The sequence below is a fragment of the Pleurodeles waltl genome, chromosome 3_1, assembly GCF_031143425.1.
Source record: "Pleurodeles waltl isolate 20211129_DDA chromosome 3_1, aPleWal1.hap1.20221129, whole genome shotgun sequence".
Classification (NCBI taxonomy): domain Eukaryota; kingdom Metazoa; phylum Chordata; class Amphibia; order Caudata; family Salamandridae; genus Pleurodeles; species Pleurodeles waltl.
Window position 1 is genome coordinate 932612734 of NC_090440.1, and position 16838 is coordinate 932629571.

A 16838-nucleotide genomic window follows, 5' to 3' on the forward strand; every position below is an offset into this window, starting at 1 on the left:
TCCCCGCAGGCGTGCGGAACTATTCAGTGCTTATGACTATACATGGAAATCCCCTACGAGAGAAGTGATAGGTACCAAAAAGGCAACTTTCCATGAAAGAAATTGCAAAGAACAGGAATGCATGTGTTAAGTGGTGGACCCCTAAGTCAAGAAAGGACAATATTTAATTGCCATACTGGGGTTGGAGGATCCCCGGATGGAATTACTCTTAAGTCCTTCCATGAATGCCTAAATGACAGGAATTCTGAACTAAGAAATATGTTGCCTGTTTTGAAGGTAAGCAGCTATAGCTGCTAAATGTAGTCTAGTAGATGAATATGCTAAATTTGACTTTTTGTAAATCTAGCAGATGTCTTGTACTGACGCTTTAAGTGGATCAATGTGTGTTAGGCTGACAATAGAATACAAAATAGTACCATTTTGCAGCATAATACTGTCGAGTAGCTCTATGTGCCTCCCGAAGAGTGTCCATACATTCAGGGGGAAGTTGTAAATACCCAAACTCAATGACTTCAGGAGCCATAATGCAAGATTGAGTGTTTTGGTGTCTGGATGTCTGATCTGAACTCTTTTGAGTCAAAAGATCTGGACAGTTCGGACATTTGTGATAGAGAACCACAGACAGATCCAGTAGTTTTGTGTACCAACGTTGACATGACCATGTGGGAGCTACAAGGATCATTGTGAGTGATGTTTGTCTCAGTTTGCAAACCAGAAATGGAATGAGTGGGAGAGGCAGAAAAGCGTAAGCAGATTTCCCTGACCAATTCCTCTATAGAGCATGGCCCTTGGACTGAGGGTGTGGGTATCTGGATGAAACGTTTTGCCATTTTGAGTTTTCTGCGATGACGAAGAGATCTATTTCTGGTAATCCCCAGAGGCTAAAGTAGTGGTGAAGTACTTGTAAGTGAATTTCACATTCGTTGACTTGTTGATGTGTCCTATTTAATAGATCTGCAAACTGACTGTCCATTCCTGAGAGTTATTAATTGTCTGAGCTAAAAGGGACAATTGAGATGAGTGCCCCCTCCTGCCCCCGTTTCTGCAGAGAATATATAGTTGTCATTTTGTCTGTACGGACTAAGAAGGAAAGTACCCTCTTTTTAGCATGGTTGCCCCTACTGACGTCAGTATGTTTTGACTATGTTCACTGGGTACTGGTAACCAGGACCCCAGTGACTGTGCTGTCCCTCTAAATTCGGTTGCTTGGACTTCACACACCAAGCGTTTGGCATACTGGTGCACCTACATAAGTCTTGTATATGGTACCTGGGTACCCAAGGCATTGGGGCACCAGGGGCTCCCCATGAGACGCAGCATGTATTATGCCACCCATGGGAACACATGTAAAATATGTCTGCAGGTCAGCCATTGCAGCCTGCATGAAAGCAGTGTATACACCCTTTCACTTCAGATCACTGCACCAGGTCACTGTAAGCATGCCCTCCTAAGGGCAGGGTGCAGGTACCTGTGTGTGAGGGCACCCCTGCATAAGCAGACGTACCCCTGCGAACTCCAGCTCCATTTTCCTGGACTCCGTAAGTGCGGGGACGCCATTTTACGTGTGTACTGGTCACATGTCACTACCTGTATCCAGCTACATAATGGTAACTCCAAACCTGTGCATGTTTGGTATCAAACATGTCAGAATCATACCCCAACACTGTTGCCAGTATTGGTTGTACGATTCTTTGCACTCTGAGGGCTGTTTAGAGAACCCCCAGCATTGCTCCTACCATTTTTACGCGGTTTTCTGCACAGCCCATGCCGCTGCCACTCCTCAGACAAGTTTCTGCCCTCCTGCTGCTTGACCAGCTCAAGCCCAGCAAGGTAGAACACAGGATTTCCTTTGGGAGAGGAAGGCAACACCCTCTCTCTTTGGATATAGGCATTACATGGTTTGGGAGGGGTAGCCTCCCCAAGCCACTGGCATGCTTTGATGGGCACATTTGGGGCCCTCCTTGCATAAACATGTCTGCACCAGTTCAGGGACCTCCAGGCCCTGCTCTGGTGCAAAACTGGACAATGAAAAGGGGAGTAACCACTCCCCTGTCCAACACCACCCCAGGGATGGTGGTGCCTAGAGCTTCTCCAGGTGGCCACTTGATTTTGTCATCTTGAATTCAAAGTGGGCTGAGGACTCTAGGAGCATCTGTGTGGCCAGGTAAGGCATGTGACGTCAAAGCCCCCTCCTTATAGGTGGACATATTGCTAGGAGACCAAACCCCTTTCCTGGGGTATTTAGGGTCTCTCCCTCTTGGGTGGGTCCTCAGATTCAACGTGCAAAATTACAGCAGGACTCCTCTGCAAAACTTAGCTTGACTTCTGGCCACTGGCACCGCAACTGGAATTCACAGGAACCTGCAATCTGCAGCTAAAGTGATGACTCTGCTCTGCAACATTGTTTATCCGGCTCCTTCCAGCAACTGCAACATTTCCCCGGCTATGCATCCTCTGAGGGTGGCAAGTCTTCAGCCTGCACAAGAAGAAAGAAGGAATTTCCCTTGCAGGGAAGGAGTCACTCCCCTCCATCTGCAGGCACCAACTGCAACAACGACCAGCTGCGCGGATCTCCTCTCCTCCAGAGCTGCATGGATCCTGTACCACAGGTGTTGGTCTGGAGTGGTCCTCTCTACCAGCTGTCCAACTTGGGAGACGGTAAGCCCTTGCCTCTCCACGCAGGACAGTACCCCTGTGCAACACTTCTCTTGCCGCTACCAAGGCTTGTTGGCATCTCCTCCAAGGGATATTCAGGCTCCGTGTAGCTCCAGCCCTAGCCCCCAGCACTCTTCCCTGCGATGCACAGCCCTCTGTGTGTTTGTCCTGCGTCTCCTTCCAAGGTGTGCTGTGTGGGCCTCACTGCGATTCCTGTGCTTGCTGCCTGGGGTTCGCCTGTGGGGCTGACTCCTCTTCCTGTGACGCTCCTCACTGCTGACGGTCATGCGGGACTCCCCTCCATGGGTTGAGTCCTCCTGGACCTTTCTGGTCCCCGGCAGCCTCGCATTTCTTCTCCAACATTTGCCAAGCCTTGTTGGTGGTTCTTCCACACCACTGACCAACGGCAATCCTTCTTGCGGCGTGGACGTCGACTGTATCACTCCAGGAACTCTTTAGCTGCTCCAGTGCTGCACTGCTGACTGTCTTCGTTCACCGTTGACCTGGTCCTGCATCCACAGACGGTTGGGTAGAGGCTTCTGCCACCACCGGACACTCCAAGGAGAACTTGACTTGGTCCCCTTCTTTTCCAGGTCTTCCTATTCCAGGATCCACCTTTGATTTCTTGCAGTCTTGTCTGACTCTTGTATTATCCTCTTCTGAAGCCCTTGTGATGGGTTTGGGGAGAACCAGATACTTACCTCTCTTCTCCTAGGGGGTACTCTGGTACTTACCTTGTGGGGGTTCCTAGTTCCTTCAGCTCCCCTCTATTGACTCCATTTCCTTAGGTGGGGGAACGACTTTTGCATTCCACTTTCTCAGTATATGGTTTGGTCCCCCCAAGGCCTTCAGTATTGTCTATTGCTTTCAATGTTTTCTATTGCATTCTATGCTAAATACTGACTTCTAATGTACATATAATAGTCTGTTTACTTACCTCCAGTTGGGGCATTGTCTATATAGTATTTTGGTATTTGTGTTACCATAATAAAGTACCCTTATTTTTTAACACTGTGTGGGTCTTTCATGTGTGTAAGTGCATGTGACTACAGTGGTATTGCATAAGCTTTGCATGTTTCCTAGATAAGTCTTGGAGGCTCATCCACAACTACCTCTAGAGAGTCTGGCTTCCTAGACAGTAGCTACACCATACTAACAGGGGATACATGGGCCTGGTATAAGGTGCTAACACCATAGGTGCTCACCACACATCAGGCCAAATTCCTTCAGACTAGAACCACTTTGTGAGAGATTTGTGTCAGAAATGCTTTGAGCGCTAGGAAGACTGCTAGCAACTCCAGGTCCGTGATGCATCTGTTGTGAGAGTGATCTCAGGCAGGGAGCCTTGAAAGGGGTTCCCTTTTGAAAGGTTGGTGGGATTCCACCATTGCAGAGAGCGGTGATTCTGGCAGTCTAACAACACTAGATCCTGAAGATGACCCTGTGATTGAGACCAGTGACGAGAGAGAGACTGCTGTAGTGGATGCATGCGTAGTCGTGCATGAGGCCATCATCTCTAACAGTTGCATAACTAGTTTCAATGTGTAAGTATGATTCTCCTGTAATTGAGCAAGAAGAATTTGAAATCCCTGAATACGTGCTGGGTTTGGATATGCTAATCCTGAGTGAGTACTGATAACTGCTCCCAGATAAGGCTGTATATCAGTGAGGGTTGAAGATGGGATTTGAGGTAGTGTATTGTAAATCCCAAAAGGTGTGTAAGATTTACTGTGTATAGAGTATGCGTCTGACATTTTTGGATAGTATTGGTTTTTGTGAGTCCGTCGTCCAAGTATGGGAAAACGTGAATGAGTTGCTTTTCTGAGAAATGCAGTTATTACAGCTAAGCCTTTTTTGAATACTCTGGGAGCAGTTGTTACCCCGAATGGTAGCGCTTTGGAACAATAATGCTTTCCCGCAATGACAAATCAGAGATATTTGCAATGTGCTGGATGTATGGGATTGTGGAAACAAGCATCTTTGAGATCTAATGTGCTCATGTAATCTCCTTGCTGTAACAGGGGAATAACATCTTGCAGAGTGGCCATATGAAATGCTCTGAAAGCATGTATAGGTTGAAAGGCCCGAGATTGAGAATTTGTCTTAAGGAACTGTCTTTCTCTCGTAGGGGATTTCCATGTATAGTCATAAGCACTGAATATATCCGCGCGCCTGCGGGGACCCCGGAGCACTGTTGTGTAGTATATTCTTAAGTGCAATCATCAGCTCCTTGACAAAAAAGGTCTGTGAAAAACACTTAAGAATAACAATGTGCAGCCTATGTGAACAGCTACACAGGCCAAATTGTTAGAAGAAAAAACAGTTGTAGTGTAAATTCACGTTTAAACCTCTATTTATTCTATAAATACATAAATAAATACATTCTCATATTTTATTTACACCTCTCATGAGAATAAAACAATGTAGGGCAGTGTAGCCCATAGGCTGCCATTATACAGAATGAAAATAGAGCTGTGCCTTTAAGAAAGTAAAGTCTTCCTGTTTCCCATCATGCACAGCAAAAGGCAGTTGCCTCAGTTCTTTTTTCCGGCTCCTTTCTGACAGGACCCTGAAGCATTGAGCTCTACCTCACAAAATCCTTTTGTGACAGAAATTCATTTAAAATCTTTTGAATTTCAATTTCACTCGACGTTTTTAACATTGAGTGATCATTTTCTATTGTTTTCTGTTAGATTCTGACAGAATTTTGAGGTTTTTCTACTTCAGAAATGCCTTCACTGTTTGACAAATGCCCTTCTTGTGGCAGAAAAAAGGCCAAAACAGATCCACATCGGGTCTGCATAATTTGCCTTCCTTCCAGCCACAAACCGGAGTCGTGTGACATCTGCAAAACCTTCTCCAGAAGGACCCTTCGTGACAGGGAGAAGATCCGACTCCAGGCGAAAGAGGACAGGAGCAAAAGTGGTCATTCTACCACAGAGTGAGGAGAAGGTCAGTCTTCTACCAGGGCTCACACTGTTTCCTCTATAACTCCGACCAGACCGGCTCAAAAACGGCACAGGTCTCCGACGACGTCGAGGGCGTAGACATAGAGGCAAGGAACGGCGCCAACATGTTCGCCGTCGAGGAGTGGTTCGCCGGCGAGAAAGAGACATCGCTCGCCGTTGACGACGATTTCGCCGTCGAGACGGCGTGGACTTTCGCCGTCGAGATCTGGGTCGCCGTCGACACGGCGAGGACGTTCCACGTCGAGGAGATCTGAATCCGGCTCGCCGTCGACACGGCGAGAGCGATCAACGTCGAGGGGTGCTCGACGTCGTAGGCGTTCACCGTCATCACGGCGACGTCGAGAGATTCTCAACGGCGAGAAGAATCGACGTCGAAGAGTACTCGCCATCGCCGTACTTAGACGTCGAGGAGTGTGTCGACGTCGAGACAAGCAAAAAGACCTAGAAGGGTTTATACAACCTCAGAATCCTCGGCCTCACTCATCCTCCTTCCAGCGTCTCCACAACTCTCTCCTCGACAATCACCATTGCCACAGACGCCGGTAACACCTACGGCGCCTCTTCCGGCTCCCCCTTCAGAGTCTGTTTTGAGGACTCCAACGCGGTCTGTAAGACGTTCTGGACATTCCTCTAGACGCTCTTCTTCCTCTTGGCACCGTCATGAATCACAGAGATCTCAGCATTCACATCACAGGCATTCTTCGTCTACACAGGACTACTCTCCAACCCTATCGGACTCACCGTCCCCGAGAGTGTCCCCCATAGATGATGTGAATACGTTCCAGGAGGTCTTAGTACGAGGGGCGACCAAGCTGAACATCCCGCTGGCGGTACCTGCCCCATCGACGTCCGTGATCTTCGAGACTTTGCATCACAGGACATCTTCCAGACCTTTGCTTCCACTGGTTCCAGGTCTCCTCGAACCAGCAATGGATATTTTCCTTGCACCGGCCGCAACAAAGTCTGCTCCTTCCAGACTTATTAAAAAATATCGTCCACCAGAACAAGATCCTCTATTCTTGAGGTCGGACCCAGTACCTGATTCGGTGGTCATAGTAGCGGCAAAGAAACTGCATTCAACCTCACCGTCTTCTTCTTCGCCTCCAGATAAAGAGAGCAGAAAGATAGATGCTGCAGCACGAAAAGTATGTTCTACTGCAGCCGTCACGATGAAGGCAGCCAGCGCTACTGCGTTATTAGGGCGATACGACCGTGCCCTCTGGGACTCTTTAATGCAGTTTGCGGAACATCTTCCTAAGGATAAAAGGGAAGATTTCCTGGAGGTCGTGGGTGAGGGAGCCATGGTTTCTAACCAAATTATAAGTGCTGCAGCTGACTCTTCGGTGCTATCCGCACACAATTATGCACACGGGATAGCGCTCAGAAGGCATGCATGGTTGAGACTTACATCACTCAAACCTGAAGCGCAGCAGCGAATACAAAACTTGCCTTTCTCTGGCTCCACCTTGTTCGGTTCTCATGCCGATGACGAGATGGCTAGAATGAAGGCTGAACTAGATACCCTGAAAGCGGTAGGCATGGAAAGACCGAAAGAACAAAGAAAGGTTTTCCGGCCATATCAACGACGACTTTTCACACACCGGTATCAGTCGCCACACTGGATGTCTTCGCGCCCCCAGCAGCAGCAACAACAGCAGCATCAAAGGGGTTTCTCCACTCAGCGAAGGTCGACAAGGGGTCGTTCAACACCTTAAACTCAGGCAACTCGACAGGCTCCCACGTCTAAGCCCTGAATCTTTGCTTCCCCCTCCTCCGTTATCCACTCCGGTAGGGGGAAGTATCTCAAATCATCTGGACGAGTGGCTACGCATCACAACAGACGCCTGGGTATTGAATATTGTGAGACATGGTTACGCTCTCAGATTCACCAGTTCTCCACCATCTGTTCCACCCAAAACAGCCAACCGCCATCTCGAAGCTCTTCAGTTAGAGGTCAATATTCTATTGCAAAAAAGAGCCATAGAACCCGTTCCCATCAGCCAGCAAGGGAAGGGGATTTATTCGAGATATTTCCTTGTACCGAAAAAAGACAAACAAGAGTTTCGTCCCATTTTAGATCTGAGGACAGCAAACAAATGGATTCGCAAAGAAAAATTAAGGATGTTAGCCTTACACCAAATTTACCCACATCTACGTCAGGGCGACTGGCTCTGTGCGATAGATCTTTGCGACGCTTACTTTCATATCCCAATAACCAAGAAACATCGAAAATTCCTAAGGTTCACCGTCGGAAAACGCCATTACCAATTTGCAGTTCTACCTTTCGGCCTAAAATCAGCGCCAAGAACTTTTTCCAAATGCATGGCGGTAGTAGCCGCCCACTTGAGGAAACAGCGAATATTCGTCTACCCCTATCTAGACGATTGGCTCATAAAGGCCTCCAGTTGTCTCGAGGCACAACAGCATTTCGAATGGACTCTACAACTGCTGCAAAAACTTGGTCTTCAAGTCAATCTCCTGAAATCTACAGCAACACCTGTTCAGAGGTTGCATTACTTAGGGGCCATTGTAGATACCAGGCTAGGAAAGGTGTTTCCTTCGGAGGAACGACGGTTATCGATTCTCCAAAAGTGCAAACAACTGCAGGAAAGACCTCAAGCCACTGCAAGAATAATAGCTTCTCTACTGGGCTCAATGGCGTCTTGTATCCATCTGGTTCCCAATGCTCGCCTCCATATGAGACCATTGCAGGAAAATCTGGAGGATCAGTGGTGTCAACTGAGGGACGATTGGGAGAACAAAGTCCTTCTTTCGCCTCACACCCTACAATCCCTCAAGTGGTGGTGTTTACCCAGCAATCTCTTGGTGGGGATTCCGTTCCAACAACGGCCTCCATCTCAAACCATCGTAACAGATGCGTCACTGCTCGGATGGGGGGCGCACATGGAACATCTTCGAGTCCAAGGAGAGTGGTCACAGAGAGAGAGTCTCTATCACATCAACCTGCTGGAACTTCGCGCAGTCCACCTTGCGCTCAAAGCCTTCCTTCCCTCTCTGAGAACGGAAACTCTCCTTCTCCAGACAGACAACGTGGCCACTATGTACTACGTGAACAAACAAGGAGGCACCAGGTCCAGAATTTTATCCAGAGAGGCTCAGACAATCTGGCATTGGCTTCTAGCCAGGAACCTGTCGCTAGTGGCAACTCACCTGCCCGGCATCCAGAATGTTCAAGCGGATGCCCTCAGTCGGGTAATGGACGAGAACCACGAATGGGTACTACACGACGACGTCGTTCATTCCATTTTCGCACTCTGGGGTACCCCCTCTACAGACCTTTTCGCAACCCCAGACAACAAAAAATGCCAAAACTTCGCCTCCAGATATTACCATCCAGGGACATTGGGGAATGCCCTATGGATAAGCTGGTCAGGAGCATTTCTTTACGCCTTTCCACCGCTTCCCCTGATTCCGGCGGTCCTCCAGAAGCTGTCCAATGCTCAGACCAAAATGATCCTAATTGCTCCGGAGTGGCCACGCCAGTGGTGGTTCCCAGACCTTCTTCACCGGTCACTCAAACCACACATCAGGCTACCATATCGTCCGGACCTGCTCACGAAGTTCAGAGGGCAGATATCTCATCCCAACCCCTCATCGTTGAGTTTGGCAGCATGGCTCCTGAGCTAGTGCAATATGGACACTTGAACCTACCTCAGGACTGTATGGAAATTCTGAAGGAAGCAAAGCGCCCTTCCACACGATCAGCCTATGCAAGCAAGTGGAAGAGATTCTGCATTTGGTGTTTACACAACAACATTGACCCGGTTTCCTGTGGAGAACAATCTATCCTGCCATACTTGTTAAGTTTGGCAAAATCGGGCTTACAACTGTCGTCAATAAAAGTTCACTTGGCGGCTGTCACGGCATACAGAAAGAGTCCTTCACAAACTTCCTTTTTTCGGATTCCGATTATTAAGGATTTACTAGAAGGTTTAAAGAAGGTTTTTCCTCCCATTAGAAAGCCTTCTCGTCCATGGGAACTGAACGTTGTCTTATCACGTCTGATGCTGCCGCCATTCGAGCCGATACATAAGGCATCGCTGCAACATCTCACATGGAAAGCTGCTTTTCTGGTGGCAATCACTTCAGCGCGTAGGGTCAGCGAAATCCAGGCCCTTTGCGCTCAGGCACCCTACACGGTTTTTCATTCTGCAAAAGTGGTAATGAGAACTCATCCAAAATTTTTACCTAAGGTAGTCTCCGACTTCCATGTGAACCAAACAATTTCATTACCGACTTTCTTTCAGAATCCAGCTACTCCTGCTGAGAGAACTCTGCACTCTCTGGATGTAAAGAGAGTCTTGAAATTTTACTTGGACAGGACAAAAAGCTTACGAAAATCACAACAGCTTTTTATTAACTATGGCCCAATCAGAACAGGTTTGGGCACATCTAAACAATCTTTATCCAGGTGGATTGTTTCATGTATAATGTTATGTTATCAGTTAGCAAACAAATCCCTTGGTGGTAGGCCAAAAGCCCACTCTACCAGAGGGAAAGCAGCTACTGTAGCCTTGATGAGAAATGTCCCTTTGGCAGAAATATGCAAGGCTGCCACTTGGAGGTCGGTCCATACCTTTACTAAGCATTACTGCCTTGATACAGACGCTAGGGCAGATGCTCAGGTTGGACAGGCTTTGCTCAAGAATTTGTTTGCATGATTCATGTTTTTCTCAGTATTCTTATATCTACTCCACCGCGGTTATGGGGATGGGCTTGCTACTCTATTCAGTGCTTATGACTATACATGGAAATCCCCTACGAGAGAAGGAATGGTTTCTTACCTGTAACTCCAGTTCTCTCGTAGGGGTATTTCCATGATAGTCATAAGCAACCCTCCCTCCTCCCCGGTGGAGTTGACATAGAACATGAATATTATGGAGGTTGGTACTCCAACAAATGTTTTGTTTTTCTTCATGTCAGGTTAATAGCCTCCAAAAAAGAACTGAGGCAACTGCCTTTTGCTGTGCATGATGGGAAACAGGAAGACTTTACTTTCTTAAAGGCACAGCTCTATTTTCATTCTGTATAATGGCAGCCTATGGGCTACACTGCCCTACATTGTTTTATTCTCATGAGAGGTGTAAATAAAATATGAGAATGTATTTATTTATGTATTTATAGAATAAATAGAGGTTTAAACGTGAATTTACACTACAACTGTTTTTTCTTCTAACAATTTGGCCTGTGTAGCTGTTCACATAGGCTGCACATTGTTATTCTTAAGTGTTTTTCACAGACCTTTTTTGTCAAGGAGCTGATGATTGCACTTAAGAATATACTACACAACAGTGCTCCGGGGTCCCCGCAGGCGCGCGGAACTATTCAGTGCTTATGACTATCATGGAAATACCCCTATGAGAGAACTGGAGTTACAGGTAAGAAACCATTCCTTCTTTGATATAAGGAGGGAAAGTGAATATACTCCTAACCCTTGTTGAGATAGGGGAACTGTTTCTATAGCCCCTTTGAAAAGAAGGGACTGTACCTCTTTTTGAAAGAGAATAAGATGGTCGTGTGAGAGCTTGTGAACGCGAGGAGAAATATTTGGTGGAGTGGAAATGAGTTCTAGACAATAATCAATTAACCTATTAGTGTAGTGTATGCAGTGTCTAAAAGCCAGTCTCTTTAGAGGTAGCTGTGGATGAGCAGCCAATGCTTATCTAGGAGACATTCAAAGCTCATGCAATACCACTCTAGTCACACAGCACTTACATACATAAAGAAAACACTCAGTGTTACAAAAATAAAGGTACTTTATTTTAGTGACAATACCAAAACATTATAGAGAGGCACCCCCTCCAATATGAGATAAGTAACACACTAATATATACACTAGTTATCAGCAATAAGCATAGAAAGTAATAGAAAACGGTGCAAATGCAGTTAGACAATAGTGGCCCTAAGGGGAGCCTAAACCACACACAAAAAAAATATGGAATACGAACACAGGACCCCCACCTAGGTCAGTGGAATGTGTAAAGGGGAGCTGGGGGTACTAGAAAACCCCAAAGGTAAGTACCACAGTGCCCACTAGCGACCAGGAGAAAAGGAGTAAGTTAGTGAATTGTAAGGAAATGGCTCCCTGTTGCAGTTACCCCCCACTTTTTGCCTGATACTGATTTGACTGAGAAGTGTGCTGGGACCCTGCTAACCAGGCCCCAACACCAGTGTTCTTTCACCTAAAATGTACCATTGTCTCCACAATTGGCACAACCCTGGCACCCAGGTAAGTCCCTTGTAACTGGTACCCCTGGTACCAGGGAACGTCTCTAAGGGCTGCAGCATGTCTTATGCCACCCTAGGGACCCCTCACTCAGCACAGACACACTGCTTGCCAGCTTGTATGTGCTGGTGGGGAGAAAATGACTAAGTCGACATGGCACTCCCCTCAGGGTGCCATGCCAACCTCACACTGCCTGTGGCATAGGTAAGTCACCCCTCTAGCAGGCCTTACAGCCCTAAGGCAGGGTGCACTATACCACAGGTGAGGGCATATGTGCATGAACACTATGCCCCTACAGTGTCTAAGCAAAACCTTAGACATTGTAAGTGCAGGGTAGCCATAAGAGTATATGGGCTGGGAGTCTGTCAAAAACGAACTCCACAGCTCCATAATGGCTACACTGAAAACTGGGAAGTTTGGTATAAAACTTCTCAGAATAATAAACCCACACTGATGCCAGTGTTGGATTTATTAAAAAATGCACACAGAGTGCATCTTAGAGATGCCCCCTGTATTTTACCCAATTGTTCAGTGCAGGACTGACTGGTCTCTGCCAGCCTGCTGCTGAGAGACGAGTTTCTGACCCCATGCGGTGAGAGCCTTTGCGCTCTCGGAGGACAGAAACACAGCCTGCTCTGGGTGGAGGTGCTTCACACCTCCCCCCTGCAGGAACTGTAACACCTAGCAGTGAGCTTCAAAGGCTCAAGTTTCTTGTTACAATGCCCCAGGGCACTCCAGCTAGTGGAGATGCCCGCCCCCTGGACCCAGCCCCCACTTTTGGCAGCAAGTCCAGGAGAGATAATGAGAAAAACAAGGAGGAGTCACTGGCCAGTCAGGTCAGCCCCTAAGGTGTCCTGAGCTGAGGTGACTGACTTTTAGAAATCCTACATCTTGTAGAAGGAGGATTCCCCCAATAGGAATAGGGATGTGCCCCCCTCCCCTCAGGGAGGAGGCACAAAGAGGGTGTACCCACCCTCAAGGACAGTAGCCATTGGCTACTGCCCTCCCAGACCTAAACACGCCCTTAAATTTAGTATTTAAGGGCTTCCCTGAACCTAAGAATTTAGATTCCTGCAACTTACCTGAAGAAGAAGACTGCTGAGCTGAAAAACCCCTGCAGAGGAAGAACAGAAGACACCAACTGCTTTGGCCCCAGTCCTACCGGCCTGTCTCCTGCCTTCCAAAGAAACCTGCTCCAGCGACGCTTTCCAAGGGACCAGCGACCTCTGAATCCTCTGAGGACTGCCCTGCTTCAAGAAAGACAAGAAACTCCTGAGGACAGCGGCACTGCTCCAAAAGAACTGCAACTTTGTTACAGAGGAGCAGATTTAAAGACCCCTGCAAATCCCCGCAAGAAGCGTGAGACTTGCAACACTGCACCCGGCGACCCCGACTCGACTGGTGGAGAAACAACGCTTCAGGGAGGACCCTCCGGCGACTCTACGACTGTGAGTAACCAAAGTTGTCCCCCCTGAGCCCCACTGCGACGCCTGCAGAGGGAATCCCCAGGCTCCCCCTGACCGCGACTGTCTGAACTCCATTTCCCGACGGCTGGAAAAGACCCTGCACCCGCAGCCCCCAGCACCTGAAGGATCGGAACTTCTGTGCAGGAGTGACCCCCAGGAGGCCCTCTCCCTTGCCCAGGTGGTGGCTACCCCGAGGAGCCCCCCCCTTGCCTGCATCGCTGAAGAGACCCCTTGGTCTCCCATAGGAAACTATTGGAAACCCGACGCGTGTTTGCACACTGCACCCGGCCGCCCCCGCGCTGCTGAGGGTGTACTTTCTGTGCTGACTTGTGTCCCCCCCGGTGCCCTACAAAACCCCCCTGGTCTGCCCTCCGAAGACGCGGGTACTTACCTGCTGGCAGACTGGAACCGGGGCACCCCCTTCTCTCCATTGAAGCCTATGTGTTTTAGGCACCTCTTTGACCTTTGCACCTGACCGGCCCTGAGCTGCTGGTGTGATAACTTTGGGGTTGCTCTGAACCCCCAACGGTGGGCTACCTTGGACTCCAAAACTGAAACCTGTAAGTGACTTACTTACCTGTTAAAACTAACATTACTTTACCTCCCCCACGAACTGTGAAAATTGCACTGTGTCCACTTTTAAAACAGCTTATTGTGTTTTATGTAAAAAGTATACATGCTAATGAAATGATTCAAAGTTCCTAAAGTACTTACCTGCAATACCTTTCAAATGAGATATTACATGTAAAATTTGAACCTGTGGTTCTTAAAATAAACTAAGAAAAGATATTTTTCTATAACAAAACCTATTGGCTGGATTTGTCTCTGAGTGTGTGTTCCTCATTTATTGCCTGTGTGTATGTACAACAAATGCTTAACACTACTCCTTGGATAAGCCTACTGCTCGACCACACTACCACAAAATAGAGCATTAGTATTATCTTTTTTTGCCACTATCTTACCTCTAAGGGGAACCCTTGGACTCTGTGCATGCTATTCCTTACTTTGAAATAGCACATACAGAGCCAACTTCCTACAACAGGTGAGGGCATAGGTGCATGAGCACTATGCCTCTACAGTGTCTAAGCAAAACCTTAGACATTGTAAGTGCAGGGTAGCCATAAGAGTATATGGTCTGGGAGTCTGTCAAAAACGAACTCCACAGCTCCATAATGGCTACACTGAATACTGGGAAGTTAGGTATCAAACTTCTCAGAATAATAAACCCACACTGATGCCAGTGTTGGATTTATTAAAAAATGCACACAGAGGGCATCTTAGAGAGCCCCCTGTATTTTACCCAATTGTTCAGTGCAGGACTGACTGGTCTGTGCCAGCCTGCTGCTGAGAGACTAGTTTCTGACCCCTTGTGGTGAGGGCCTTTGTGCTCTCTGAGGACAGAAACAAAAGCCTGCTCTGGGTGGAGGTGCTTCACACCTCCCCCCTGCAGGAACTGTAACACCTAGCAGTGAGCCTCAAAGGCTCAGGCTTCGTGTTACAATGCCCCAGGGCACTCCAGCTAGTGGAGATGCCCGCCCCCTGGACACAGCCCCCGCTTTTGGCGGCAAATCCAGGAGTGATGAGAAAAACAAGGAGGAGTCACTGGCCAGTCAGGACAGCCCCTAAGGTGTCTTGAGCTGAGGTGACACTAACTTTTAGAAATCCTCCATCTTGCAGATGGAGGATTCCCCCAATAGGGATAGGAATGTGCCCCCCTCCCCTCAGGGAGGAGGCACAAAGAGGGTGTAGCCACCCTCAAGGACCGTAGCCATTGGCTACTGCCCTCCCAAACCTAAACACACCCTTAAATTTAGTATTTAAGGGCTCCCCAGAACCTAGGAAACTAGATTCCTACAACCTAAGAAGAAGAGGACTGCTAAGCTGAAAAACCCTGCAAAAAAGACGTAGACACCAACTGCTTTGACCCCAGTCCTACCGGCCTGTCTCCCCACTTCTAAAGACACTGCTCCAGCAACGCTTTCCCCAGGGACCAGCGACCTCTGAATCCTCAGAGGACTACCCTGCTCTAGAAGGACCAAGAACTCCCGAGGACAGCGGCTCTGTTCACCCAAGACTGCAACTTTGAAACAAAGCAGCAACTTTGAAACAACTTGCGTTTCCCGCCGGAAACGTGAGACTTGACACTCTGCACTTGTGGAGAAAAATCACTTCAGGGAGGACTCCCCGGCGACTGCGAGACCGTGAGTAGCCAGAGTTGCCCCCCCTGAGCCCCCACAGCGACGCCTGCAGAGGGAATCCCGAGGCTTCCCCTGAGCGCGACTGCCTGTTCCTCAGATCCCGACGCCTGGTAAAGACTCTGCACCCGCAGCCCCCAGGACCTGAAGGATCCGAACTCCAGTGCAGGAGTGACCCCCAGGAGGCCCTCTCCCTTGCCCAGGTGGTGGCTACCCCGAGGAGCCCCCCCTCGCCTGCATCGCTGAAGAGACCCCTTGGTCTCCCACTGAAACCTATTGAAAACCTGACGCGTATTTGCACCCTGCACCCGGCCGCCCCGTGCTGCTGAGGGTGTACTTTCTGTGCTGATTGGTGTCCCCCCCGGTGCCCTACAAAACCCCCCTGGTCTGCCCTCCGAAGACGCGGGTACTTACCTGCTGGCAGACTGGAACCGGGGCACCCCCTTGTCCATTGAAGCCTATGTGTTTTAGGCACCACTTTGACCTCTGCACCTGACCGGCCCTGAGCTGCTGGTGTGGTAACTTTGGGGTTGCTCTGAACCCCCAACAGTGGGCTACCTTGGACCCAAACTTGAACCCCGTAGGTGGTTTACTTACCTGCAAAAACTAACTAACTCTTACTCCCCCCAGGAACTGTTGAAAATTGCACTGTCTAGTTTTAAAATAGCTATATGTGATTTATTTGAAAACTGTGTATAGTATTTTGATTATTCAAAGTTCCTAAAGTACCTACCTGCAATACCTTTCATTTAAAGTATTACATATAAATCTTGAACCTGTGGTTCTTAAAATAATCTAAGAAAATATATTTTTCTATACAAAAACCTATTGGCCTGGAATTGTCTTTGAGTGTGTTCCTCATTTATTGCTTGTGTATGCACAACAAATGCTTAACACTACTCCTTCGATAAGCCTACTGCTCGACCACACTACCACAAAATAGAGCATTAGTATTATCTCTTTTTCCCACTAACTTACCTCTAAGGGGAACCGTTGGACTCTGTGCATACTATTCCTTACTTTGAAATAGTGCATACAGAGCCAACTTCCTACATGAATTTTGACCAAAACCACCCAAAAGGAAGGAAAAGAAAATGCAACACCCAGACAAGACTGCACGAAACCAGCGGTGGATTCCCGAAGACCTATGGAACATGGGGACCAAGTCCAGAAGTCAGAGGAGTCCAAGAGGAGTAGCAACTGGTCGACGGTGATGTGAAGAAGGTCAGCACTGCAGCCTTGGAGTCGGTGAAGAGTTCCTGAAGGATGCATATGACGTCCCATGCTGGAAAAGAATTGCAGTCAG

At 48.2% G+C, this 16838-nt stretch overlaps 1 protein-coding gene across 5 annotated transcripts in view; it reads right to left on the bottom strand.

Annotated features, from left to right (window-relative positions):
* SRRM1 (serine and arginine repetitive matrix 1) overlaps positions 1-16838 on the bottom strand; it is a 657402-nt gene that overhangs the window by 263843 nt on the left and 376721 nt on the right. The gene's annotated exons all lie outside the window — the stretch shown is intronic.